The sequence below is a fragment of the Sus scrofa genome, chromosome 6, assembly GCF_000003025.6.
Source record: "Sus scrofa isolate TJ Tabasco breed Duroc chromosome 6, Sscrofa11.1, whole genome shotgun sequence".
NCBI lineage: Eukaryota > Metazoa > Chordata > Mammalia > Artiodactyla > Suidae > Sus > Sus scrofa.
The window spans coordinates 79286520-79313536 of record NC_010448.4 but is presented as its reverse complement, the minus strand read 5'-3'; the positions used below and the strand labels follow the sequence as shown (position 1 = coordinate 79313536).

The window sequence follows — 27017 nt, the reverse complement described above, 5'->3', positions numbered from 1 at the left end:
AAATGACATTACTTCATTCTTTTTTATGGCTCAGTATTATTTCACCTTTTTTATTCAGTCTTCGGTTGATGGACTTTTAGGTTGCTTCCATGTCTTGGCTATTGTAAATTGTGCTATGATGAACATTGGGTTGCATGTATCTTTTCAAATTGGGGTTTTCTCTGGATGGATGCCCAGGAGTGGGATTGCTGCTGGTTCATATGGCAGTTTTGTTTTTAGCTTTTTTTGGTGTGTGTGTGTGTGTGTTTGCCATTTCTTGTGCCGCTCCCGTGGCATAATCCGTGGAGATTCCCAGGCTAGGGGTCTAATCGGAGCTGTAGCCGCCTGCCTGCGCCAGAGCCACAGCAACTCGGGATCTGAGCTGCGTCTGCGACCTACACCACAGCTCACGGCAACGCTGGATCGTTAACCCACTGAGCAAGGGCAGGGATCGAACCCGCAACCTCATGGTTCCTAGTCAGATTCGTTAACCACTGCGCCACGACGGGAACTCCTGTTTTTAGCTTTTGAGAAACCTCCATATTGTTTTCCATAGTGGTTGTACCAATATACATCACCAACAGTGTAAGAGTGTTCCCTTTTCTCTACTCCCTCCAACGTTTATTGTTTGAAGACTTTGATAATGGCTCTTCTGGATGGTGTAAGGTGGTACCTCATAGCAGTTTTGATTTGCATTTCTCTAATAGTGATGGTGAGCATCTTTTCATGTGTTTTTTGGTCATGTAATGTCTTCTCTGAAGAAATGTCTTTTTGGATCTTGTGCCCATTTTTTGATTGTTTTTTTTTTTGTTTGTTTGTTTTTTGATAATGAGCTGCCTGAGTTGTTTGTGTATTTTGGATATTAATCCCTTGTCAGTTGCTTCATTTGCGAATATTCTGTTCCATTCTGTGGGATGTCTTCGTTTTGTTTATGGTTTCCTTTGCTGTGGAAGAACTTTTAAGTTTAATAAGGTCCCATTTGTTTATTTTTGTTTTTATTTTCATCACTCTAGGAGGTGAATCTGAGAAAATATTGCTGCAGTATATATCTTAGTGTTCTGCTTAAGAGTTTTAGCTGTCATTCTTTGTTTTTATTGTCTTTTCCTTCCCATAAAATACCATTTTATTTCAGAAGTCAGTATGGTTTGCAGAAAATTGTTTAGAGGTCCTTGGGGACCATTAGAAGATTTATTCATCTGCAAATCACAACAGAAAAAATTCACTTGTAAACTGTACATGAATTTGGCTTTTTATTTTCTACCATCATTATAAAGGAAATTTAGTTGTGTGACTTTTAGCATGTTACTTAATTTTTCAAGTCCTTTTCTCTTCATTTAGCTAAACATTCGTTTTTATAAGATTATCTCTGAGGACTCTTTCAAATTTCTGCTTTTACAATTTCACATGCATTCCAACCCAAAAGGTAGAATTTATTAACCCTTAGAGTATGTTACAGGCAAGATTTCTAGTTAACAAAAATCTACATAAGCTCAGAATAAACTTTAATTTTTCAAGTGCATTGGTAGTCTGATTTGTCCTCCTCTAAGTGAATTCCAGTGTAGTGCTGCATAAAGTCAGCCATAGTATATGTAACATTTTAGTCATGGAATGGGGTTTGGAAATGAAAATTTGCAGTAATGAAGACATATTAACTCTGTGCATGTGTTTGTGTGTCTGGATTTTTTTTTAAGTAAATTAACGTTTCTATTTTTAATCTAAATACTTAATTTTAAAGAATGAGCCTTTTCTTTGTTTAGAACCTTAAAGAAGTGATGTCTTATGCCAACTGTAGCTTCATAGATAACTGTACAGTAGGTTATCAGTCAAATTTAATTAAGCTGTGACAGCTTCTTTCAGTAGCTTTCAATTGGTTAATTTGTGGCACTGAGGAAAATGGTTATGATCCACACCCTGAGGGCTTGCGATTTTCAAAGCAAGGATGGTAGGCTGAAATGCGAGGTCTCTGTTGTAAACCTGTGTGAAACATTGAACTGCCACCTTCATTAGAGAACCTCCTTTGGTCATTTGGCGTTTTGAGAAACAGCTGAACAACAACAGTGACAACAGCAACAACAAAATAAAATGTCTTAATTTAACCTTTTTAAACTTTTCTGATGTCTCCTCAAGTAAGATTTACCATTGCTGGAGTCTAAATTGGAAGCCAAACAACTGTTTTCCTTGTTTTCTGAATGAACTAGATTGAAAATGTCAGTGTGAAATAGAAATACAGTTCCTGAAATTGTTGAATAGTAAGGTGAGATGTAGTGTAATCAGGGCATATGAGTCCATTTTGCTGGTTTGTTTTAATAGACAAAAGACTGGGTAGCTACATACTTGGAAAGCTTTTCTCTGTCCTTCCACTCATCATCCTTACTGTAGCCAGGCAGCTGAGGAGATATCCCCCAAAGTGGCAGAACTCCCCCTCCTCCCTCTTCTTTGCCTTTTTTTTTTTTCTTTACTATATACTGGGATATTCAATGGCCTTGCATTGACCACAGAGACAAAGAGTGCCTTCATACTCCATGGCCGGTGTGCTGGGTCTTTGTTAGGACTTGCACTAGCCCTTTCTCTTTCTCCACCCCCAGTCTCATTGTTCATACTTTGCAGCAGCAACAGTGTCAGTTTTACAATTTTACCTCCTCACTTAAAAATAAACAAATGTAAAAGAAAAATCCATTTTCTTTAATGAAAAATGCAAAGTAAAGCAAAGCTTAATTTCCTCTTGTGGTTTTTTGATAAAGTACCCTGTTATAGCTAAGTGCCATAGTGTGAGACTTGATCTTTATTGAAATTATTCTCTGTCATTTAAAAAGTTAAGTTAAAGTGAACTTTATTTCCTTTTTATATGGCTATATCCCATCTAACTTATTATTGGGGCTTGATATTCTTAAAATACAGGAGAATCTTCTTTACCAGTGTCAGGTGCTTTTTTGATTATTCATTGATTTTATATTTTATTAAGTAATGTGGAGAATTTAGACAGTTATGTAGATTATTCAAAGAATGTCTTTTGCCTCAGTTAACAGACAAAATAGTGTTGCTTTTGTAGTACGTTTTGCTTATATAGAAGTATTAAACTATCAAGGTGAATAAGCAAAAATTATTTTTTAAAATGTTACATTCAAGTATGTAAACTTTATCAAATAGAACTGAACTGTATTTTATAATTTTATTTTTAATTCAGTTTTATTTTTAATTTACTCAAGAGCTCTGCTTTCCTACGTGCGTGATTCATCTTTTAATGAAGTATTTTATGCGTATAGAAAATTATAGAGAATAATGTAACAAGCAGTAGTTCACATACCACCAGCATTATTGTATTTGTATTCTTGAGAGATTTTAGAGGATTTTGTTGAACCCTAGAAGTCTTAACCTGAGTCTTTTGAAAGGTTATGAACTTTTATTTCCTCATCTGTACAAGTTTTTTTCCTAGACAAGTCATTTGTTAAGGTGAACATAGTGAGTGCCACAGTTCATTACCCTTGATACAGCACAGTAAAACTGCTAGAAAGTGTTTGTGACCAATTTAGGTTCTATTTAATAACCTCAGTATTAAAGAAGTATACATAATACATTCTTAGATGCTAAAGCTTTGTTGTCACATATTCTAAGGTGGGAATATAGTATTCAGTGTGGTGAAATTTATTCACAGTTATGTTATATAAGCTGATACATGTGTGGTTGAAATATGAGGGAAATGTCTGTTATTTTGTCATTCCTTCAGCTGCTATTGGCACCTCATTTTTACCTTTATACTAGAAAGAGGAATTGCAGTGGTTTATTTTATGCCTACTGTATATCCAGGACTAGGTTAAATGCCTCAAATAAGCTGTATCAACTCTCCAAAGTAGGTACTATTATTGTCCTCGTTTTCCTGGTGAAGACCCATGTACTTAGAGATATTCAGTGTAACTGCCCTGGAAATCACATAGATAGTAAGTGGAAGAATTGGAATAATAAAATCAGATTTGAACTCTAGGTCACTGGTGTGAATAAACTGCCCCTGAGGTCAGTGCTTTAGACTGTTGTAATAAAGCTCTTTGACATCATCTGAATTCGATTCCAGTTAAATTTTGGGGTTCAAATTCAGTTATTTTCAAGTTTTTCGAAACCTACCTGTTGGCTGGAATTACTGGTTTTAGTTTATAGGTTAAAGGGCTTGTGTGGCATGTGTTTGATTCAACCCAGAGCTTTTAGACTGAATTGTTGTCACTGGCTCAGCTCATCTCTGTTCCTGTTCCAGATAGGTATCTCATGAGGTGAGTGCTTAGCTACTTAAACCTGAAGCTAGAGAAAAGGAAAAGAGGATTGGGAGAAAGGAAGAAGTATATTTTTTTCAGTGGTTGAACTGCATTGATGAGTTAGGGTCGTTTTGGAAGGGCCTGGAGTGTAGGATCCTATGGATGAGATGGAGAAGGATAATGACAGTACCCTGAGCCAAGGCAGGGAGAATGGCGCCAGTGAGGACACATTAGGGAAAGTTGCCATTGCTTCATTTATTTTTGAATTTTCCTAAATATGGGCTAAGAGAATATACTCCAGCATACCATACCAGTTTGTTCTTTTTTTCAGAAAGAACATTAATGAGTAATCATATTTCCTTTCTCAAGTGCACAGTAGTTCTCTGTCTGTGTGAGTGAAAAGCCCTTTGGAATTTTTTCATGACCTCATTTGATGACCATTTTTGCATTAATTTAGCATAACTATGTTTATGGGGTTCTCTGGTTGCCCTTACTTACTTGGAGCTGTGCTTTTGGTTTGCTTATTACTTAGATTTACTCTGCTCTAGGAATTTTATTCTGGGTGTTAGGTGTGTTGAAATTCTCTTCCTGCCATCAGGTGGCCCTTGAGAGAGAGTATAATTTTCTTAAGTAGCTTAGTAGTTAGAGGTGTAGGTCAGAACTATCTTAATAATAGTTTTAAGATTTTTTTGCCTTTTTCATTTTACTGTCATATTCACTGATGGTGCTGAATCATTGGTGTGGATTAAATTGCGGCTGCCTTAGATAGTGGTACTCAAGGTTGTGGTACTAACTGAACTAGTAGTGATTGTTTTTTTTTTTCACCAGCATGCATTTTCCCAAAAAAAAAAAAAAACCTCCAATTTCACTTAATATCCGATGAAGTTTTTGTTTTGTTTTGTCTTTTATTTTTTTAGGGCTGCACCTGCGACATATGGAAATTCCCAGGCTAGGGGTCAGATTGGAGCCTCAGCTGCTGGTCTACACCACAGCCACAACAATGCAGGATCCAAACTGCGTCTGCCACCTACACTACAGCTCACGGCAATGCCAGGTTCTTAACCTGCTGAGCGAGGCCAGGGTTCAAACCTGTGTTCCCATGGATACTAGTTGGGTTTGTTACTCCTGAACCACAATGGGACAGGAATTCCTTCCCAGGATTTTTTTTTTAAACCTCTTTTTTTTTTTTTTTTTTTGGCCCTGACTGAGGCATGTGAAAGTTCCCAGGCCAGGAATTGAACCCATGTGACAGCAGTGACCCAATCCACTGCAGTGGCAACAGTGGGTCCTTAACCTGCCGCACCCAGAGAACTCCCTCCCAGTGTTTAATAGTCTTTTCTGATGAGATCAATGGTGATATTAACATTTGATTTTTTTTTTTTTTTTTTGGCATTTCTTGGGCCGCTCCCTTGGCATATGGAGGTTCCCAGGCAAGGGGTCTAATCGGAGCTGTAGCCACTGGCCTACACCAGAGCCACAGCAACACAGGATCCGAGCCACGTCTGCAACCTACACCACAGCTCACAGCAACGCTGGATTATTAGCCCACTGAGCAAGGGCAGGGACCGAACCTGCAACCTCATGGTTCCTAGTCGGATTCGTTAGCCATTGTGCCACGATGGGAACTCCTAACATTTGATTTTTGTTTATTTGTTAAACAGATTTGATTTTTAATGTTGTTCAGTATCTGGAAAATCTGCATAAATTAATGTGCCAATATTCTCAGATGACCAATGCATGTTATTGCAAAATCATGCATAGATGAAAGATCCATTTAACACAGTCTGGAACAATTTTAATGTAACTGTGGACGAAATTAATATGATCTTTAGATTCCAAATTGTGTATAACCTTTAAAAACTACCGCTTGTCAAGTTTTGGTATAACAAAAAAGAATATGCACAATTTCAAGAAAGGCTATTAACATACTCCTCCCTTTTTTAAAGACATATCTGTGTGAGATCAACTTTTCTTCACAGATTTCAAAATAACATGTTGCAACAGATTGAATGCAGAAGCACATATTAAGGTTTTAGCTGATCTATTAAACTAGTCATTAAAGACATTTGCAAAAATGTAGAACAATGCCACTCTTCTCCCTAAAATAACATGAAAATTATACAGTTATTTTTTAAATAAAAATTTTATGGAGTTTCCCATTGTGGGTCAGCAGGCTAAGAATCCAACATAGTGTCCGTGAGGATGCAGGTTTGATCCCTGGCCTGACTCAATGGGTTAAGGAACCAGTACTGCTGCAAGCTGTGACATAGGCTGGGAGCTGCACCTCCAGTTCACCCCCTAGCCCAGGAACTTGCATATGCAGAAGGTGTGGCTATAAAAAAAAAAAAAAGTTTTTTTACTTATATTTATATATAATTGGTTTATTGTTAACAGTAGATAGTTAAAATTTTTCTTAGTTTTAGTTTCTGATGTAGTAAATATAACTAGATGTAATTCACTTAATCAAAAGCTCTTTAGGTTCTTTAATAATTTTTAAGTGTAAAAGAGTTCTGAGACCATAAAATTTAGAAACCCAAATTTATGTCATCTCACATTAAAGCTGTAATTTCTTTGTTCTTGTTGTTTTAATGAGATAATTATTTTAAAGGAGAAATGAACTTTTTGTTAGAGTTTATTAATCATTTAGTTGCCGTAGTTAGATTATTTATTAGTGATTATTTCAAACACCTCATATGTATTATTTAATTTTTGCCAGACTCCTGTGAAGTATAAGTACTGCTCTTCCATTTGTAGATAAGAAATTGAATCTCAGAAAGCTTAAGTAACTTGCCCAAGAACACACAATTAGTAAGTAGTGGAGCAGGGGTTTAAATCTGGCATCTTGACATCAGAGTTTACATTCTTTTTTTTTTTTTTTTTTTTTTGTCTTTTTGGCATTTCTTGGGCTGCTCCTGCAGCATATGGAGGTTCCCAGGCTAGGGGTCGAATCGGAGCTGTAGCCACCAGCTTATGCCAGAGCCACAGCAACGCAGGATCCGAGCCGCGTCTGCAACCTATACCACAGCTCACGGCAACGCCGGATCCTTAACCCACTGAGCAAGGGCAGGGATCGAACCCACAACCTCATGGTTCCTAGTCGGATTCATTAACCACTGCGCCACGACGGGAACTCCCAGAGTTTACATTCTTAATCATATAAAATGTTTGTAAAAACAACATGCTTTTTGTCTTAGATTTAACGTAAGTTAATAGTTGTATCTAAGATAATATCTTCTGAAACTTTCTTTCATCTCTTTCCTCTTTCATAAAGTTTTTCTTTCTCTTATTTTTTCATTTCTAAGGATAGCTTTGAAGTCAAAGACCCAGGGGACAGAAACAGCATCTGTTGAGTATCTGCCGTATTTTAGGTACATCTGACTTAATCTTTGTAAGATTTCTGTGAGGTAGCTTTTACTGTTTATATGAGGAAATAGGTTTGGAAAGGTGAAGTGGCTTTCTTAAGAAGTAGATAAATCATGATTCAAATTTAGGTCTTATTTTTCCTACACATGATTGTTTGTGTTCTTAATTTGCTTCCACCAAAGCAACATAGGGAGAAATGAGGGAATCAGCACTTACTTCTCTTTCCAATTCTTTTTTTCCCCTATTCCTTTTTCTCTGCATACATGCAGAGTCTTTCTCTTTAATCTGGGTCCTCTCTTGACTGTGATCCGTGGTTATTGCAGCTGGGCTGGCTGGAAGAGAGACAAGGTATTTGGGATTTAGTTACTTTGGTTTAGTATTGGGTATGATTTCATGTTTGGAATAATATCTGTACTCTTTTGGGAGGTGCTTGGGCTTTTATCCCCCACTCTTCGCATGAGAGATTGATCCTTTTGGTCATTCAGACCAAGACTTATTTCAGCAGAGTAATCCCTACCGTAAGAGCCTTTATGAAGAAAAAAAGAGAAGCAATCAGCTTTGGATTCTAATTGGTTTTGGAACAATTTGCTTGTGTGAATTATTCAATCAGGGATTCTTATATAAAAGTCTTTTCTCGTTGGAGAAAGGACAATAAAATAAGGAATAATGAGAAAGTGTCTGAAGTGTTCTCCTAAGATACCATTTATTGAACACCTACTATGTACTAAATTCTTTTTTTAATTAAAGTACAATTGATTTGTGGTGTTTTGCCAATTTCTGCTGTGCAAAATATTCTTTTCCGTCATGGTCTATCCCAGGCAATTGGATATAGTTTCATGTGCTATACAGTTGGACCTTGTTTTTTACCCATTCTCAATGTAATAGTTTCATCTACTAACCTCATACCTCCAGTCTCTCTCCCTCCCTCCCCCACCTTGAGAACCACAAGTCTGTTCTCTTATGTCTGTGAGACTGTTTCTGTTTTGTAGATAGGTTCCTTTGTGCCATATTTTAGATTCTACATATAAGTGATATCATTTGGTGTTTGTCTTTCTCTTTCTGATTTACTTCACTTAGGGATGGATTCATGTTGCTGTGAATGGCTTTATTCCATTCTTTTTTTTTTTTGTTTTTTTTTTGTTTTTGTCTTTTTGCTATTTCTTGGGCCGCTCCCACGGCATATGGAGATTCCCAGGCTAGGGGTCTAATCGGAGCCGTAGCCACCAGCCTACACCAGAGCCACAGCAACTCGGGATCCGAGCCACGTCTGCAACCTACACCACAGCTCGCGGCAACGCCAGATCGTCAACCCACTGAGCAAGGCCAGGGACCGAACCCGCAACCTCATGGTTCCTAGTCGGATTCGTTAACCACTGCGCCACGATGGGAACTCCTATTCCATTCTTTTTTATTTATAGTAGTTCTGTGAGGTATTAGTTCCTGTCTCCTTTTACAAATAATAAATAGGATGACTGAGACTCTGTGAAAGGAAGCAACATAGGATCTCTTATTACAACATAGGGGAGCCTGGAATTTAATCCATGTAGTAATTGGGAGTTGAAAGGATTTAGATTAGTGGAGGAAAGAAGAGCAGACATTCCAGGCATTGGGAGTTGCAAAGTCCAACAGTCAGGAAAGAGCCTAATATTTGTTATTTTGGAGAGGTTTTAGTTTAGGGAATGGGAAATAAAAATTATATAGAAATGCTCCAAGTAGTAGTGGTGATCAAATCACAGGATTTGGAGGTTAAAAAAAAACAAAAAAAAACAATTGGGGAGCCATTTACTGTTTATTGATGACCCCAGTATTGTTCAGGAAGGTTGATCTGATGACACCATACTGTATGAATTGAAGAGGAGGAGACTACTCAGGAAACCTTGGCAGCTACTTCATCTAGAAAGCGAAGATCTGAGTTGAAGTGGTGGCCATGGCTTTGGAAAAGGACAGGTTGAGGGGGCTTCTAGAAAAATTATAAAAGTAGTATGGAGGCAAAATTGAATTAACTTACAGGCTAAAATTATATACCAGGAATTAGCCTGCACATTAGTTAATCATTGGACTGCTGCTGTTTTGGAGTAGAGGTAGTATAGATCAAACCCATTTAGCCAGTAGAATTTTTTTCTTGAATAAAAAGTGTTTAATGCAATAGAATTTATGGATATGTATTGTTGATTTTGAGATAGAATAATTATATGCATTTCTGCAGAGGTTATTAATAAGAATATATAACTGATATGGTACAGTTGAATAAGAATATAACTGGTATGGTGTCTTGTTTTGTAGTCAATGATGTATTGATGTCAGTGGGATGGAGGTGGCTGCATAGTCAGAATGTCTTGTAAAAACCTGTTTTAATGAAGTCATGCCAGATATCACCATACTGTGTCTCAGGAATTTCAGCACTGTATGTTTTTCTTCCAGGTTGTATTTCTTCCTTGTTTGAGCACAGGATAATTCACTGAAATGTAAAGACCAGATTATGTAACAAATACATACCTAACGTTAGAGTAACACTTAGGACTTTGGAACCAAAGAAATTAGTTGTTTTGGATCTCAAATCTCATGCTGGCTCTTGAGCATCTGCTCCTTGAGTGGAATGGCAGGAGTCAGCACTGCTCACATTTCCCTGTATCTCTCTTCCCCTCTACCTTCCCTGTGATGTGATTAAATTTGTGTTAAGTTAAATGCAGGAATGAGGAAACATTATATATCTTTGAAAATATATACTCACACTGCACACATTGTATTTTATTTATGTATGATAAGAAACTTGGCAACTATTATTTTCTTCCAAATCAGTTCTAAAAGGAATGTTTCCTTTTTGTGTTATGTAAACAGGTTGCTTAAATTTGAATTAAAAGTGATTTGTCACTTTCGCCTAGTCTTACTCTCTTGAGCCAACTTCTTCCACCTTCCGGTTAAGTTTAGCAGTAACTATTATGATGTTTTAAATTTGGGGCAAAGTGTATTTACAGATCTCAGAGTAGACACTTGATAACATATTTATAAAAGTGAAAACTGCTGTTAACAGCAGTTAACATGTTTCTGTTAACCTTTATGTGCACCAAGCCTGTGATAAACATCTTTTACCTTGCCTATTTTTACATTGTGTGTTAAAAAAATAATTTTTGCATAATATAAAAACTTCAGACAGGACAAAGGCTATATACAGTTAAAACAAAGTCTCCTGTCCACCCTCAGTTTCCTAGTTGTCTTTCTCAGAGGCAGCCACTGTTGTCATTTTCTTATGTTTTGTTCAGAGATGTTTTGTTTCTGTGCAATCATGTAATAAAAGTTTACAAACATTTAAAATTTACAAAACCATCTAATTGAAATATTTGTAGGAGTTCCTGTCATGGTGCAGCGGAAATGAATCCGACTGGGAACCATAAGGTTGTGGGTTTGATCCCTGGCCTCACTTGGTGGGTTAAAGATCCAGCATTGACGTGAGCTGTGGTGTAGGTCGCAGACATGGCTGGAATCCCACTTTGCTGTGGCTGTGGTGTATGTAGAACCGGCAGCTGTAGCTCCAATTAGACCCCTAGCCTGGGAAACTCCATATACTGCTGGTGTGGGCCTAAAAAGACAAAAAAAAAAAAAAAAAAAAGACCCCCCCCCCAAAAAAAATTTGTAGGTACAAAACAGTAGAAGAAATTGTTTCCAGTCCTTAAACAGTATAACAGGAATAAATTTTAATGGGGAGCCAGGTTATGGATTTTTAACTTTGGTTTATGGTTTCTGAGCTATGTAAGTTAGGACAAGTTGAATTTCAACTTTTACCTTTATGTAATTAATGTTTTTTGAGGCCTGTCATGTATTTTTTGGGCGGGGGGGGGCAGGCCTTCAGCATTTGGAAGTACCTGGGCCAGGGATCAGACCTGAGTCACAGAATTAATGCTGAGTCCTTAACCTTTAGTCCACCAGTTAAATTATATGTAACTTTGTCTTTTTATAGAGAGAGAAAGCATAAGTGACATTGTTAATTATTGATAGTAAATTCTGAGTGTCTAGATTCCTTCATAAGATTTTGGTTTACATTTAATTAGCAGAGCTAGAAAGTATATGGAATCCTTAATTGATTTAATAATCAAGTTTAGGGAGTTCCCTTTGTGGCTTAGCAGTTAGGGAACACAACTAGGCATCCATGAGGACTCAAGTTCAATCCCTGGCCTCGCTCAGTGGGTTAAGGAAGGATCCGGTGTTGCCCTGAGCTGTGGTGTAGGTCGCATACTCGGCTCCCATCCCACACGGCTGTGGCTGTGGTGTAGGCTGGCAGCTGTAGCTCTGATTTGACCCCTAGCCTGGTAACCTCCATATGCTGAACCTGTGGCCCTAGAAAGCAAAAAAAAAAAAAATTTCAAGCTTAGAGGGAAGCTAACTCACTTGAGCCTGTCTTGTAATTGTGTTGGTTTGCAACCTTGATGTACATGGTTGGGGGGGGGTTGGGGTACTGAGAGTGAAATGGAGCAGTGGTACAGAATGGGAGCAGCTTTTGTGAATTAAATATTCAAAATGTGGCATTGTTTGATTTGAAGCAGTATGCAAGGCTAGAATTTTTATATACCTATCCATGCTTGAATGTAATGTACCACAGTATACTAGAACTAACTAGTAGTTACTTTTTATTAAATATCATTTCCTCTTATGATAAGGTGTGCTATTTGTGGATAAAGAAAAGTTAATGTGTTAAATTCTGAGAAACAGTATTTGGATACTCTTCTTGGATTTAGGTTTATTTAACACTTACCATCAAATGCATGTCATAACAAAGGAACTCATTTGATTTGGGAACATTATTAGAAAGTTAAGAGCTGGAGTTCCCATTGTGGCTCATCGGAAACGAATCTTTTTTTTTTGTCTTTTGTCGTTTCAGGGCCGAACCCTTGGCATATGGAGGTTCCCAGGCTAGGGGTCAGATTGGAGCTACAGCTGCCGGCCTACCCCACAGCCATAGCAGCGTGGGATCCGAGCCGTGTCTGTGACCTACACTACAGTTAATGGCAATGCTGGATCCTTAACCCACTGAGCAGGGCCAGGGATCATACCTGCAATCTCATGGTTACTAGTTGGATTCATTAACCACTGAGGGGAAATGAATCTGACTAGTATCCATGAGGACACAGGTTCGATCCCTGGCCTCAGTTGGTGGGTTAAGGATCTGGTGTTGCCATGAGCTGTGGTGTAGGTCACAGCTGTGGCTCGGATGTGGGCCAGCAGCTATAGCTCCGATTCAACTCCTAAGATGGGAACCTCCATATGCTATGGGTCTGGACCTAAAAAGACAAAAACAAAAAAAATAAGACCAGAAGATTATTGGTATGTTTTATATTTCATATCATTCTCTGGTTTGCTCTTTTTGTCCTTTTTGAGTTTCGCAAATATTTTTATATTTCTGGTCTTAACTGCTCAAATTTATTATTTTATTATTTTATTTTTTTTGTCTTTTTACCACCGCACCTGTGGCTTATGGAGGTTCCCAGGGTTGAATTTGAGCTGCAGCTGCCGGCCTCCACCACAGCCACAGCAACGTATGATCTGAGCCACGTCTGTGACCTATATAGCGCAACTCACAGCAACGCTGGATCCTTAACCCAGTGATCAAGGCTAGGGATTGAACCTGTGTCCTCATGGATACCAGTCAGATTCATAAACTGCTGAGCCACAATGGGAACTCCAAATTTATTATTTTAAAATCAAAGTCACTGTATAAGCCTGACATCTTTGAAGAATTTTTTTTTTTCCAGCTGCACCCATGGCATGTTGAAATTCCCAGGCCAGGGACCAAACCCCGTGCTGCACCGGTAACCTGAGTCCTTAACCCACTGAGTTGCAAGGGAACTCCTAGAATGTGATTGTTTTTAAAACATTTTTTTTTGGAAGACTCTCTTAAATTTAAACATGTTACAGTGGATACATAATAATTGCTTTGGCCTGGAATTTATGGAAGAGAGTCATCTTGCTATGCCCATTCTACGTAAGAACATAAAATCTGCTAAAAAACTTTGTTTTATACTTTTTATTTTAATATACTTTTAGAACTTTAGGTTGTAAAGAAGTCCTGCTGACTGCTTTAAGAAAGAAGATGTCTTTCTGGGAATTGGGCATGTCTAGAATGAGACAGGAAAACTGCCTGTAGTTATTGCCGTACCTCAGAATCACCAAATAAAATAACATTGACTTCAGATGGGTTAATAGTCTAAATTATGTTGCACAAGTTTGTAGAATTTTATTCTCTGTCAGGATATTTTTATTGAATATTGAAGGTAAATTATAATGATTTAAAAGTTTGTTTTCTTCTTGTTGGTATTATTTTAACCAAAGGCTAATGATAATCCATTTTTTGACTTTGTGATTGAAAATCAGTTTGTGTCATCTTTATTTGTTACTTAAGTATTGCTAGGGGACTTATGTCTAGGTGGCTTTGAGTAGGATGAGATAGAGTTGAAGAATGCTTTCTAACCCTTTTTTCTTTCTTTTTTTTTTTTTTATCACCGCATCCATGGCCTATGAAAGTTCTTAGGCTAGGGGTCGAGTTGGAGCCATAGCAACACGGGATCCAAGCTACACCTGCGACCTATACCACAGCTCGTGGCCACACTGAATCCTTAACCCACTGAGTGAGGCCAGGGATTGAACCTGCATTCTCATGGATACTAGTTGGGTTTGTTTCTGCTGTGCCATGATGGGAATTCCTATGCAGCTCTTGTTGGCTATGTATTTGTAAGTAGATAGAATGATGAAAAATGTTTCAAGTGCACTTTGATATTACTTAAGAGTGATGACGGCAGAAGAAGGAAGATAATTATATTTTCTTCATGGTGGTGGTTGGTATTTTATATTGCCATTGATGTTCATCAGATTTTTTTTTTAAGGGGAAAATTATATTTACTGAAAAAATTTCAAGTGGACGGTAATCTTTGGAGATAAGTTTTATTAGTGAAAATGTACTGATTTTCCCCATACGTCTCTTTGATAGCCAACATGGTAGAAACAAGTATTTTCAGTAATGTGATTTCTGGCATGTGACATTTGGGTGAACTAATTTGGCAAATGACATTTATTTCAGATAGAAAAGTAGTTTCCTCTTTCTGTCACTCTTTATATAAACTACATCGAGCTGAGAACTGTTAAGTTTATCTGATAAGTTATTCACTTTGGGGAGAACCATTTAGTCAGAATTAGCAAGTTTCACAGAGGAGAGAAATTCTTCCAAGAGTTAAGTAAATGTGTAAAAGTTCCATATCCACAGTGGCATAGGTCAGTATCTTTCAGAATTTTGACAGACATTGAACAGATAGCATTCTTTTTAGCGCTTTTTCCTATATCTCACAGTACCTGTCAGATGCTCCCAAAGACCTATTTTTCTTTACCACATCTTTCATTCTAGCTTTTCTCAGCTCTCAAGAATGGTACTGTTAGGGATTGGTAGGAGTCAGTGCCTTGTTATCTGAATAGTCAGAGAAGGAAAAATCACAATCTTTATGGAAAAGGAAAAGCTATTTGAAGTAATTAAATATTGCCTATTTTGTGCCAAGCACATCATAAGCCTTGTTTTGTTAAATCTTCCCATCATTCCTACAAAGTATAGATGAGAAAACTGAGGTTTGAGATGAGATCATTTCCCCCAAGATAATCTAGTAAATGAGGAAGCTTGTTAATCTTTTTCCTACATAGCTATCTATCTACTTCAGGTTTCAAAGTGAATCTTGACACTTGAGACCTAAGTTTGAGAGATGCATATAACTTACTATAGTTGCATTTAGCTGAATAAATTTGAGCATAACTCTACTTTTATCTAGTCCGCCTTCTTCTGCAGTAGGAAAATACTGATCATTCCCCTCCTCGGTAAAAAAAATCTTGTAACTTGTTTGTGTAATTGTAATAATGCTTACACTAATGATACCACTTACCTCATTAATAAAACTTTACACATTTGACAAGCCAATTAAGAGTATATCTCTCTTGTGGACTGCCCTGCCCTGGAGCCTCAGAGCTGATTATCTTTCAGCCGACAAGACTTGTGATTATAAACACTAATCCATTTTCAAAATTAGTGTGTTTTTAAAATAACCACCAATAAACACATGAATAGCTAACCATTTGCTGAGGTTTACTGTATGCCAGATACTGTTAAATGCCTTAAGTGTATTATTTCAATTCTAGGAGATAGTTTTCACTTATACTTGTTTTCAATGCTGAGGAGATTTTTAGCAGCACATTGGCCAGAGTATAGCATGTTGTCTGAAACTCTTGATTCTCAGGGCTTCCTGGAAGGCTGACAAGATGGTTACCCTTGTCCTGTTGTGTCAGCGGTTAAGGTATCAGGGGAATGTTATGGATGCAGTATTCACTTCACTTCCCTGATTAATTATGTGGTCCTTGGCTGCTCCAGTATTACTGCATCTATTGATTTTCCTCCTACCTGGGCAGTCCTTTGCTGAGTCTTCCTTGGTCTCACCCTCAGGGCTGTGGTCATTTGCTTCTTTATTTTGGGTTTAAATACTATTTTTATGTTGATGACTTTCAAACTTTCATATCTTTAGATGAGATTTTTAGCCTGACTTGCATTATTCACTTATCCAATTTGCATATTTATATCTCTTCCTGGATTTCTAGTAGGCATTTCAGACTTCCTGATTTCCTTCTCACCTCTACTTCAACCTCTTCCTTCCTAGTTTTGCTAAATAATAATTGCTATTTACCTAGCTGCTCAAAATAAAACATCTGTAAGCCATTCTTTGATTATTCTTTTCCTAACCCCTCTATTCTTCTGCAGTAGAAAATCCTGTTGATTTTACTATTTATTTATTTATTTAGTCTTTTTAGGGCCACACCCGCAGCATATGGAGGTTCCCAGGCTAGGGGTCTAATTAGAGCTGCAGCTGCCGGCCTACACCATAGCCATAGCAGTGCCACATCCAAGCAGCGTTTGTGATCAATACTGCGGCTCATGGCAGTGCTGGATCCTCACCCTACTGAGTGAGGCCAGGGATTGAACCTGCAACCTCATGGATCCTAGTTGGATTTGTTTCCCCTGCACCCCGACAGGAACTCCCTGATTTTACTATTTAAATTTGGCCTTTTCTCCACTTATTTCTTCAGCCCTCACTCTTCCAGGCCACAGTCATCCCTTACCTAGACAGCTGCTACAGTCTCTTACTCTTTCTTATTTCATCTCCTACAGTCTCTAATTTATTTTTTCATAAAGAATTAGAATAGTCTTTAAAAAATAGTGTTAATGTTATGCCTCTCCTCTGTTGAAAGTCTGCCATTGTTTCCTGTTGATCTTAGTTTTCATATTGTTTACCAGGCCCTACACAACTTTAAATGATGTAGCTCCTGCTTAAGTTTTCAAACTCTGTGCTTTGAACACAGCCCTTTCCCACCTCTGGCCTTTGCATTTGATGCCCCCTTCCTGGAAGGCTCTTTCTCCTGCTTTTTGTGGAGTAGGTAATTTGCATCCTTCAGATCCAGATTTAGATGTTGTCTCTTCTGCTTTATTCAGAATACACGTCTCATTATTATTTTTTCATACCATTTTTGCCATTTTAATTATCTGGTCTGTTTAGTGACTTTTGGTCTGTCTGCCCCCAGTAGAATGTAAACACCATGAGCTTGGTGACTTTGCCTATTTTATTTACTACTTTATAGCTGTTCATAAAATATTTGTTGAAAATGAATGAATAAGAGTACTAGCTGCTTAAAAGCCAGCTTCTTGCATTTGTCCTTCTAATGCCACTTTTCAGACCATGGTTGTATCACATTCTAATTTGGGGGCTAGAAGAGGGAATTAACAGGGATTGAATGTCAAATACTAGGCAGGCATTGTGCAGAGAGTATTTCATGTAGTCACTTAGTTAATCCACAGAGCAATTTGTGAATGTTTTTCTGTTACCATTTTAAAGTTGAGCAAGCTGCTGCTTAGATATTAACTATAACTATACAGTGTAATATAAGGGCTAAAACTGGAAATGGAACCAAGATTGTTTGGAACCAAGATTGTCTTATACCAGAACCTCTAAAGCACAAAGCATTAGGAGACTGGACAGTCTGCTTGGGGCCAGGGGAAGGATGCAGGCTTTTGGTCACTTAGAAAGGGGCAGGGGAGGAGTTCCCGTTGTGGCGCAGTGGTTAATGAATCCGACTAGGAACCATGAGGTTGTGGGTTTGATCCCTGCCCTTGCTCAGTGGGTTAACGATCCGGCGTTGCCCTGAGCTGCGGTGTAGGTTGCGGACGTGGCTCGGATCCCGCGTTGCTGTGGCTCTGGCGTAGGCCGGTGGCTACGGCTCCGATTCGACCCCTAGCCTGGGAACCTCCATATGCCTTGGGAGCGACCCAAGAAATAGCAAAAAAGACCCCCCCCAAAAAAAAAAAAAGGGCAGGGGAGAATCTTACTTCTTCATTCTTCTTTTCTCTTCTCTTTTCATTCTTTCACTGCTGTAAGACGGTCCTTATAGTCACCATTCACTCATCTTGCTCTGGATGGAATGAATCACATTCACTGTTCTCTTGAGGATTTCTTACAACTTTTCACAGTCCTCCTAAAACAAGATTTTTAAAAGTTGAGCAATAGGTAGAGAGCAGGGAGGATTTAACATTCCTTTTTGGCTGCCTCCTTGCTATTTACATAGTGAACATTAGGTAGGGGACTGGGTAGCTGGTAGTAGTCAAAGTTTAGAAGGGGACCAGGAAAGTGAATAAAAGGCAAAACAGGAGGAGAGTTCAGCTGGCCATATGGACTGGACTACTGCATTGCAGTCTGTTGTATAGTACGTTAGATCAAATAAACCATAACACTACCTCAAAACATTAGGGAGCATTAGTGAGGTATTGTACTATAGGGAGATCAGTGTGTTTTTATAAATATAAATTTTCAAGGGGTACATACAAATATTTTTCGAACAGTAAATGTGTCAGAATGAAAAGCACAGTATGAGATATTAACTTTAATATTAATTTTTACTATTATTGTAAGTTGTTTTTTTTTTTTTAAATTACTGCACTTGTGGCACATGGAGCTTCTTGGGCAGGGATTGAATCTGAGCTGCAGCTGCAGTAACATGGGTCTTGAATACTGACCTGATTAGTATTTTTCCCCCCAGTCATTTAAATTAAGGTGAAATTCTTATTCTTGCAAAGACTAACTGGGAAATTTAGATGAAAGAATTCAGTGTGGGATTAGATATCAAAATGAAATGAATTAGAATCTGCATGATGTAATTAATTAAATTAATTAATTTCTTTTTGGGCTCTGCCCACAGCATAGAGAATTTCCCAGGCCAGGGATCAAACCTGAGGCACAACAGTGACCAGAATCACAGCAGTGACAACACTGGGTCCTTAACCTGCTGTGCCACATAGGAACTCCCTTTGGATGATGTCAGTAGGTAAAAATGTATGCTGTTTACATTCAGATGATTGATTGCTTATGCCCAGAATGAGTAAGAATGACTTGGTGACATTTTAGATACAAAGAAAACATACATGGAAAACAGTTTATTACAGAAACATGAACTTATTAATAAGCAGAGTTATAAAGTAAAGAAAGCTTACACAGTCTATAGTCGCATTGATAATAGAAAATTGTGTTCCTTCCACATTAATAGGATTATACCACAACTGCCTCTCCATGAGTAGTCAATAGGAAGTAAGTGTTTAACCTGGTAAAGACTGAAAAGGAGATTTATTCATATTGACAGCACTCAGATATTTGGAGAGTTTTCCTGTGGATTAGAATGTAGTAGGTATATGGAATCCTTGTAATTAATGATTGGTTGACATGAGCAATGAGGACTGCCGAGTATAGTTTGGTGTGGTTTTTGTTGTTGATGATTTAGCCATGATTCTTTATTTTTGTGAAGTTATTTTTACTCTTAAAGGTGGATCTTTTTGTTCTCATTTTTTATTGTACGGAAAGACTTGAACTCATTCTGAGGTGCTGTGACTAATCTCCCCTTTGGTACATTGACAAGCAGTGTTGATACACTGGTTTAGAGGAAGTATGCTTTGGCTTGAGTTGGTTGGCTCTGGACAGAGAAGTATCTTTGCCAGATTTATTGAAGAGAGGTTTTCTAGAGTAGTGTCAAGAAGCTGGTGGGCAACATTCCGTATTGCAAGGTTATTAGGCAGGGTTTCAGGAGGGTGTAAGATCCTGTATTGCTTTCTCCCATTGAAAGAAATTCAGTTTGCTGCACAGATCCAACTACCCATTTTCCTATGGGGCACCTGTTTTACTATTATTGTTATATAAGACTTCTCTTTGTTTGCTGTGTAGATTTTTAGGATTAGCCATACTTCTTTTAAATCTGCTGAACTAGATAGATCATGATAATGAAGTATTTTGAGTTTATGATTTTTTTCTGCTATTTTCTAGGTTCTGGAGAGAGAGTTTTAGACAAAACAGACAAACTGCTTACCCCACCATGGAGTTCTAAATTTGTTTAAAAATTACATACAGTGTTATTCACTTTTTTGTTACAGCTTAATTGAGATATAATTCTCATACCGTAAGCCTCGCCCTTTTAAAATGTACAATTCATTGGTTTTTTAATGTATTAGCAGACTCATGCAACCATCTAGTCTTTTGTGACTAGCTTTTTTCACTTAGCATTGTGTGTTCATGGTTCATTCTTGTAGCATGTATCAGGACTTCCATTTCTTTTTATTGCCAGATACAGTTCATTGTATGGATATGTCTCATTTTGTTTAAAATATGTCTCATTCTATCCATTCATCAGTTGATGGACATTGTTTCTACTTCTTTACTTCTTGGCTGTGGTAAATAATGCTGATATGAATATTAATGCACTAGTTTTGTATAGACAGTTTTTATTTCTCTTGGTTGTATACTTAGGAGTGAAATTGCTGAGTCATTTGGTGACTTTATTGCTTAACCTTTGGGGAAACTCAGTACTCACTTATTTTGAGTATATGAATTTTAGTTCTGTGAATTCTGACAAATTTTATAACCCCACATTACTGAAGATGCAGAAAAGTTCCACCACCCAATTAAAATCATTCAGTGCTATCTCTTTTAGGATAAACTCTCCCCTAGGCCCTAGCCCCTGGCAACCACTGATCTTTATTCCATCCGTATAATTTTGCCTTTGCCAGAATGTTATGTAAATGGACTCATAGTCTTTTTGAGTCTAGTTTCTTTCTTAGCATTTGAGATTCATTCATGCTGTTATATCAGTAATTCATTCCTTTTTAATACCTGATAATATTCTATTATATGAATGTACCATATTCTATTTGATGGATGTACAGTTGAAGATAATTGGGTTGTTGGCGCTTTTTGGCCATTACGAATAAAACTGCTATAAACCTTTGTGTTTAGGCTTTTGTGTGTGTATGTTTTCATTTCTTTTGAGTAAGTACCTATGAGTGGGATTGCTGGGTCATGTGATAAAGATGCTTAATTTTATAAGAATTGCCTGTTTTTGGAGTTCCTGTCGTGGCTCAGTGGTTAATGAATCCTACTAGGAACCATGAGGTTGCAGGTTCGATCCCTGGCCTCGTTCAGTGGGTTAAGGATCCGGTGTTGCCGTGACCTGTGGTGTAGTTTGCAGACTTGGCTCAGATCCTCTGTTGCTGTGGCTCTGGTGTAGGCTGGCGGCTATAGCTCCGATTAGACCCCTAGCCCGGGAACCTCCATATGCTGTGGGAGCAGCCCTAGAAAAGGCAAAAAGACAAAAAAAAAAAAAAAGAATTGCCTGTTTTCTAAGATGGCTGTACCATTTTGAACTCTGCCATTAATGTGTGAAATTTCCAGTTGCTCCTCATCCATAGCACTTGGTATTGTCATTTTTGTAAAACCAATCTAATAGGGATAGTGATGGCTCATTGTGGTTTTAATTTGCATTCTTTGATGGCTAATGTTCGGCAGCTTTTCATGTGTTTATTTATCAGTTGTACACCCGTTTTGGTGAGGTGTCATTTGTACACCTTTTGCCCATTTAAAAATTATTAGACTGTTGTCTGTTGAGTTTTGAAAGTTCTTTATATGTTCTAAAGTCCTTTATTGATACGAGATTTTGCAGATATTTTTCATGTTATATCTTCTCTTTTTGTTCTCACAACAGTATCTTTCATAGAGCAAAAGTTTTCAATTTTGAGATCTCCATCTTTTATTTGGTTTACTTTTATAGATCATGCTTTTGATGTTATATCTAAGAACTCTATGCCTACTCTATCATCACAGATGTTTCCTCCTGTAGATTCTTTGGAAAAATTTTTTTGTAATTTTAAATTTTGCATTATATCTGTAATTTATTTTGAGTTTTTAAAATAAGGTTTGAGAGGTTCATTGTTTTACATTTGGTTTCCCAATTGTTGTAACATCATTTGTTGAAATTTAATTGTCTTTGCACCTTTGCGGGTCTAGATGATGACCATGCTACATCATCCTAGTACTGTGCTGTATCTATGAAAAGAAACATTCTCCTTCCACCTGAGAAAGGAGCCACAAATTATAAAGAGCTAGAATCATTAATAGAATTTCCATACAGGTTTGTACAGAATAGTAATGCCAAACCTACAAGAATCAAAAGTCTTCTCTAGCTATTTCAAAGTCAGTTTTCATTTAAAAATTTTTGAATTTTTCATTTTTTAAATTTTACATTTTTATTGTGTAACATACATAGCCTAAAATTTAGCATTTTAGCCATTTTTTAGGTCTGGAATTCTGTGACATTAAGTACATTTACATGGTTATTCAACCATCATGTCATCCATCTCCAGGAATTTTTCATCTTCCATAACTTGATGTGGTTCTTTTTTAACCTAAGTTCTGCTACTGGAATTACAGAACATTGCAGTTAGGATTTCATGACTGACATAACTATTTTGTCTTGAGATTTAAATAAGAAATAATGCAGAAGAAGATTTTTCATTTATTTGTTTACATCTCCTGAAATTTTTTGCCAGTGTTTTCTCTAAAGCAGTATTTGTGCAAAGGGATTTTTGTGCTCTTGTTTTCTTTCAATGAGGCACTGATAACTTGAGACTATTACTTTAAGAATATTGCTTATGCTGAGTATTAGGATGGCAGCTTTCCTTGTAGTGCAGTGGGGCAGAGTTTAGGAACAGTCATCTGGGAATTGTAAATAGAAATTCGAGCAATCTGGAGGAAGATTTCTATTGACTTTCACTACTTGTTTTCTAATTTGTCAAAATCTTTCTTTTGAGGCAATATTGACTATGAGTTGCTCTGATTTGATACAGTTGCTATAGATTAAGAAGCTTCATCCTGAGGAGAGTTCATCATGCTTGAAATTTCAGTAAACATCTGTGCTCAAAAAAATTATCGATCTCCTCTTTGCTTCATGGTATAAGTAAGAAACTGTCCGGGAAGTTCCCGTCATGGCTCAGTGGTTAGTGAATCCGACTAGGAACCATGAGGTTGCGGTTTGATCCCTGGCTTGCTCAGTGGGTTAAGGATCCGGCGTTGCCGTGAGTTGTGGTGTAGGTCACAGATGCGGCTCAGATCCCGAGTTGCTGTGGCTCTGGTGTAGGCCGGCGGCTACAGCTCCAATTCGACCCCTAGCCTGGGAACCTCCATATGCCACGGGTGCGGCTCTAGAAAAGGCAAAAAGACAAAATAAAAAAATTAAAAAAAAAAAAAGAAGAGAAACTGTCAGATCATTATGTAATTTCCTCATAGATCCTTGGATTTCTCTGATGAAATTTGGTCTCTGAAAATTTTTTATCTGCCGAATTGACATTTAATGTGGAGAGTATTTAGTGATAATAAAAGTATTTAGTAATAATTGATTTAGAGTCTTTTGTGTTTTAATACTCTTTAACCCTCAAATTTCATTTCTGAAATTTTTATTTTGTTAATTTTTTATTAGAAAGAAATTAGGGAATTATATTTTTAATTTATATTTTTATGTAAGAATCTTATTTATTATATACCAGCTCTCCAATCTTGCTATTGATTATGTTTGTATTTCCTAATGAAATAAGTAAATCATAGCAGTTTGACCACAAAAGTGTCAAGTGAGTGTGCTACTGTGTTTCAATCATGATATTTAAAAAAACCTGTTTTCTGGAGTTCCCGTCATGGCGCAGTGGTTAACGAATCCGACTAGGAACCATGAGGTTGCGGGTTCGGTCCCTGCCCTTGCTCAGTGGGTTAAGGATCCGGCGTTGCCGTGAGCTGTGGTGTAGGTCGCAGTCGCGGCTCGGATCCAGCATTGCTGTGGCTCTGGCGTAGGCCGGTGGCTACAGCTCCGATTCGACCCCTAGCCTGGGAACCTCCATATGCTGTGGGAGCGGCCCAAGAAATAGCAACAACAACAACAACAACAACAAAAAAAAAGACAAAAGACAAAAAAAAAACAAAAAAATAAAAACCTGTTTTCTGGATCACTGTACATGTATATTATGCTGCTCTTGATTGAATTGGTATTTTAAGTTGATACTATAAGAAGCTGTTTGCTTGTTACATTGAGCTGGAAGGGAGGTAAGCAGCCAGAGATTTATGCTGGAGGTACAGAGAGCTGGTAATAAGCTTAATGGCACGCTGAAGTAGGGGAAGTGTGTGGTGTTAGAGTTTTACATGCGTGCAATTTCTTTGAACTCACCTGTTTCTGGAGAAAATGCCTAATAGTGCTGATAAAAGTAGAAAGGGGGGGAGTTCTCATCGTGGCTCAATGGTTAACGGAATCTGAATAGGAACCATGGGGTTGCAGGTTCGGTCCCTGGCCTTGCTCAGTGGGTTAACCATCTGGCATTTCCGTGGTGGGTTGCAGATGCAGCTTGGATCCTGCGTTGCTGTGGCTCTGGTGTAGGTGGCGGCTACAGCTCTGATTTGACCCCTGGCCTGGGAACCTCCATATGCCATGGGAGCGGCCCAAGAAATGGCAAAAAGACCAAAAAAAAAAAAGGTAGAAAGAGGAGCTTAGCCTAGTTGCAGTTACTAAAATAACCATTAAAAAAAATTGAGATATAATTTGCATAGTATAAAATTCACACTTTTAAAGTGTACAATTCAGTGAGTTTTTTTATTTTATTTATTTATTTATTTTTGTCTTTTTGCTATTTCTTGGGCCGCTCCCACAGCATATGGAGGTTCCCAGGCTAGGGTCGAATTGGAGCTGTAGCCACCGGCCTACGCCAGAGCCACAGCAACGTGGGATCTGAGCCGCGTCTGCAACCTACACCGCAGCTCAGGGCAACGCCGGATCGTTAACCCACTGAGCAAGGGCAGGGACCGAACCCACAACCTCATGGTTCCTAGTTGGATTCGTTAACCACTGCGCCACGACGGGAACTCCCAGTGAGTTTTTTTAAAACCATGTTTATGAAGATGTGCAGCTATCACCACTAAGAATGAAAGAAAATTGCTTCGTAAAATAAGCTCCCTTGGTTTCATGCATTATGTGCCCAGTCTGTAGTAGTGAGTGAACGTTTGTCATTGGGCAGATGATTAAGCTTAGGCCAAGAATTTGGTACTTTTTAGAAGTTTTTTTGATTTGATTTGATTTTTTTATTTTTGGGGGGCCATGCCCGCAGCATGCAGAACTTCCCATCACAGGCTCAAACCCATGCCATAGCAGCAACCTGAGCTGCTGCCGTGATGCCAGATCCTTAGCATGCTGCACCGAAGAGAATTCCTTTTTTATAAGTTTTATAATGACACTCCACTGACTCTTTTGTGAGATGAGCTACTGACTTAGTTCTGTCCTGTAAAGAGGGACAACCACAATTTGACTGTAATGCTTTTTTACTTTTATACTGTATTCTGACCATGGGCACATTGATGCAATAGGAAGAGTACTGTCTTTAGAATACAGGGAAACCTGGCTTGGCTTCTTAGCTTAGTTAAGCTTGTTAACTTGTGCAAATTACCTCCTCTTGCGGAACCTCTGGTGCAGGAGATAATACTATGAAATGGTTTGTTAGAGACAGCATGGTTAGTTAGGCTTGCAGCATACTCTGTATTCTGATCTCTTGACTTCTATTTTAGCTTTCTTTTTATAGAACTATGATTTTGTTTTAAATATTCTTACCTAAGTGGTCTTTTAAGAAATAGCTTATTTATTAATCTGTTGGTAATATTCTGTTGGTAGTTTACAGAGAGTGAAATAAATGAAGTCAGTATTCTTTATGTGGCTAAGGAAAAAGAATATTACTGGGCTATTGGTCATATATGTGACTGTCTCTTTAAAAGTCTTGTAATTATAGTAATAATATTAGCCAAAAAAGTAAGTAATAGAGAGATTAGGAACCTTAACCTTACCTTGTGAGGTTAAATGGTATGGCTATGCTTTGGGGGCCTAGTACTGATAACTCATTTGAGAACTTATTTCCACATAGTGAGAATGGCTAGCTTGAAAAAATAGTAACAGCTGGCCTTGCAAAAGAAAGAATGGACTCATATTTTCTACCATTCATGTGACCACAGTGCAGAACTAGGGGTAAACCTCATTCTGAAAGAATTGACAAGCTAATATAAAGGACTTTGTTAGGCTTATGATTTCTACATTGCAAATATATTTTATATTTATATATATATATGAATGAAACGCTTTAGCTTTGTTAATTCAGTTCTTTGTATGTAGGGGATAATGGCGATGCATTTAACTGTTGTCTGAGGTTGCTAGGTTTAAGAATGTCTAGAGACTGGTCTGGTGTTAACTAATTTTGAATGACTAAAGTATAGGGTATTTTGGTTTTGTTCTCCCTCTCCCACCTCACTAAAGCTTCCTACTTGGATATAAAGAATTTTACTTCCAATGATTCTTTCAGACCTCTGCAACTTGTGATCATTCATATAAAATTATTATTTGCAGGTGTCACTTTGTCTTCCAAACGGTTTCATTGAATTAAAAAGTAACATGATTTGAGAAGTATTAAATACTTGTTAGGTTGAAGAAAGGATTCTGTCTTGTTTTGGGTTTATTACATTTATGATCTTTAAAATACCCTTAAATTATACAAATAATTTAAATTTATTGTAGAAAAGGCACATAATACAATTATGTAATCCTACCATCCAGAGATAATTGCTGTTAATCTTTTGATGCCATTTTTTTGGTTGTCATTCTTAAAAGGGTAAAATACCACCTTACTAGGTAGAAGAGCTTACATTGTTCAGTTTTGAAGCTGCATGACATGATAGTCTTTTGTCCTTGGAAAAATATCCTCTCATGTTGAAATATTTTAAACCAAACCATGGTGGAAAGCCTCTTTTTAAAAATGGGGAGTTGGTGGGCAGATATTGGGGAAAGTAGCAGCTAAAATAGAAAAAACAAGGAAGCAATTATATTTGTCATCCCTGTGTAGTTAGCAGAACAGACTAGGCCTTTGTCAGCAATTTTCTCGGTGATGAATTAGTTTTATCTTCCTGAATATCCTGCTTTTATACGTCTTTAGTCTTTTTCTCTAAAACGTAGAGGTGGTAGATTCTCATCATGAACCTAAAG

The 27017-nt window shown here is 37.6% G+C and overlaps 1 protein-coding gene across 36 annotated transcripts in view; it reads left to right on the top strand.

Moving 5' to 3' along the window:
* Positions 1-27017, top strand: part of EIF4G3 (eukaryotic translation initiation factor 4 gamma 3) — a 359841-nt gene that overhangs the window by 68526 nt on the left and 264298 nt on the right. The gene's annotated exons all lie outside the window — the stretch shown is intronic.